Source organism: Bos grunniens, chromosome 21 (genome assembly GCF_055505025.1).
Source record: "Bos grunniens cultivar Pamir isolate PY7600 chromosome 21, Bosgru_T2T1.0, whole genome shotgun sequence".
Taxonomy (NCBI): Eukaryota; Metazoa; Chordata; class Mammalia; order Artiodactyla; family Bovidae; genus Bos; species Bos grunniens.
Window position 1 is genome coordinate 44,703,698 of NC_141185.1, and position 2,779 is coordinate 44,706,476.

Genomic DNA, 2,779 nt, shown 5'->3' on the forward strand with positions numbered 1-2,779 from the left:
TGTATGACTCTGGGTAACTTATACAACCTCTCTGAGCCTCTGTGTAAAATTCTGATTATTATTCACTCTCTCTTCTGGGTCATCAATTCCTGGATGCTTGGAAGGGTCAGGAGAGCAGTCATCAACAAGCTGTGCAGACTGGCCTAGACCAGAGCCCTCATAGAGGGCATGGGGGAAGCCAAGCCCAGCTGCTTTCTGCCTCCAGGCTTCTTCTGTTTATGAACCTGCTTAGTGATCTGGGAGGCACTATGGCAGTGAGTCCCCCTGTTTATTACCCACAATGAACCTGCTGGGCCCCAGGTTTCTAGATGAGTCTCACTGGGCTGGCACTTGTTCATAAGAATACAACTTATTCTTTCCTTGGTTCTCTAGTTCCTCCCTAGTGCCCTTGCTGAGAATCCCACAGGGCTGCCAACTCAGGTTTGTGGAATCCACACCCCAGTTTCCTATCTCTGTAATGGGGCAGGGTTCCTATAGAGGGTAGGGGTAGGGGGGAGATAGGGTTGGGGATTGTGTTCCAAACAATGTCATTCAGGGCCTTCCCTGTTTTTCATGAGTGGTGACTACTACCATGTTCCATTTTGAACAGAATGCCAGGTGTTTACATCTTTTTAGCTCTTGAAGAAGCCAAGTAAAGTTCAGAGTGGGTCTGGGACTTCCCCTGGTGGCCCAGTGGCTGAAACTCTGTACTTCTACTCCAGGGTTCCATCCCTGATCGGGGAACTAAGATCCCGCTTGTAGGGGCCAGACAACCAGAGATGCTGTAGGGCTGTGACAGTGCTGGCTCGTTGGGCAGCCGGGAGCACTGCCTTGAAAACACCAATGTAAAGTGAATTCTGAACATGAAAGAGTTTGATGACACAGAGCACTGAATTTCTTTGTTTGGAGTACAAGTTATCACCCTTTCTGGAGCATGCTTCAATTCATTTCAGTTCAGTTGTGTCTGACTCTTTGCGACCCCTGGACTGCGGCATGCCAGGCTTCCCTGTCCATCACCAACTCCAGAAGCTTGCTTGTAAACCGAGCACGTTTACAAGTTCTGTATGCAAACGATCTGATGGTGAAGAGCAGACAGTGCTGGGATGTGAAAACCGGTCCTCCACACACTGCTCCAAATAAACAGCTGCCTTCTCTTCCCCACAAAATGCTCTGCCCATAATTAAACCTACATCTCCTGCCCCAGCAACACAAATGGCATCCATGCTTCTTATGGACCTTTCTACTTGGAATACTTCCTTCTTGTGGATTTTACCTTGAGTATGAAGCAGAAGTCACCAGGTGTCTATGTGCTGCCTTCCTATCAATCTGCGGTTTGGAGTCATGTTTGTAGGGCATGGACTCTATCAAGGTGGTGTATTTAAGTTTACATCCCTGATAACTACCCAGATGGTGACTGTCCACATTTGGTGTTTGATATTCCCATCTTTCACCTGCTAGTTGATCTCATCTCATGTAAACTGGGGGCTTCCCAGGTGACTCAGTGGTAAAGAACCTGCCTATCAATGCAGGAGACGTGGGTTCGATCCCTGGGTTGGGAAGATCCCCTGGAGAAGGAAATGGCTACCCATTCCAGTATTCTTGGCTGAAGAATCCCATGGACAGAGGAGCCTAGAGGGCTACAGTCCATGGGGTTGCAAAGAGCTGGACATGAATGAGTGACTGAGCACACACTGAGAACACAAAAAGGTGAACTGGATGTGAAGAAAGTATTTGCAAAGAGGCTGCTGCTGCTGCTAAGTCGCTTCAGTGGTGTCCAACTCTGTGTGACACCATAGATGGCAGCCCACCAGGCTCCTCCGTCCCTGTGATTCTCCAGGCAAGAACACTGGAGTGGGTTGCCATTTCCTTCTCCATTGCAAAGTGGAGGCGGAATAATAATTGTATTTGGCAAGTATTGATGTGTGCAAGGTGAGTTTTCTACAAGATTGATCCAACAAGTCCCCTAAACCCAGAGACTGCAATACTGGGTGTAAAATCTATTTAGCTTTTGAAAAGTAAAGTGGTTGGCAGTGTTAAGGTGTGCATTGCTCATTTGTTTGGCCAACCTAAAATAGAAGACCCCTACATAATTAGCTTTTCTCTATGGAATCCTTCTGTACATGCTGAAGCTAGAGAGAAGATGCTGACTCAGACAAAGCCTGAAGAACAGCATAATAAAAGTGTCCATCTTGGCCTGTAATGGGTAAATCCTAGCTAAGGACAGCCTTTCAGTAAAGAAGAGAAAACAGTAACAGCTTAAGCTGGTGACTCTGGTGCACCATGAACTTTCCTGCTGGACTCAGGCTAGTAGAGTTGACTGATGGACTGTTGGCAGAGCAAACCGTTGTGAAGAGTGGCTGATGTCAGTGTGGTCCGTGTGTGCCTAGGTTCTAACAGCAAGTTCTGGAAATCCTCTTTTTATGCACTGCATTACCTCTGGTAAAAGAATCTTTCCGGTGGTTATCTAGTTTAGTATTTTTGATTACTGGGGACTTGAAACTTATGTATTTTTTCTGAATATAATGCTAAAGGTAAGTTGCATTCATTTAAACTAGTGAAGTAGGTAGAACTCAGTGCTATCTATGAATTTTAAGGCTTCCCTGTGGCTCATATGGTAAAGAATCTGCCTGCAATGGGGAAGACCCGGATTCTATCCCTGGGTCTGGAAATTCCCCTGGAGAAGTGAATGGCAACCCTTTTCAGTCATCTACATCGAACCTGGACTGGCGATTCATTTCTTATATGATATTATACATGTTTCAATGCCATTCTCCCAAATCATCCCTGCCCCGCAACAGAG

The 2,779-nt window shown here is 46.4% G+C and overlaps 1 pseudogene; it reads left to right on the plus strand.

The window, feature by feature from the left end:
- Positions 1 to 972: 972 nt before the first annotated feature.
- Positions 973 to 2,239, plus strand: LOC147349550 (AKT-interacting protein pseudogene; annotated as a pseudogene).
- The last annotated feature ends 540 nt before the right edge of the window (positions 2,240 to 2,779 follow it).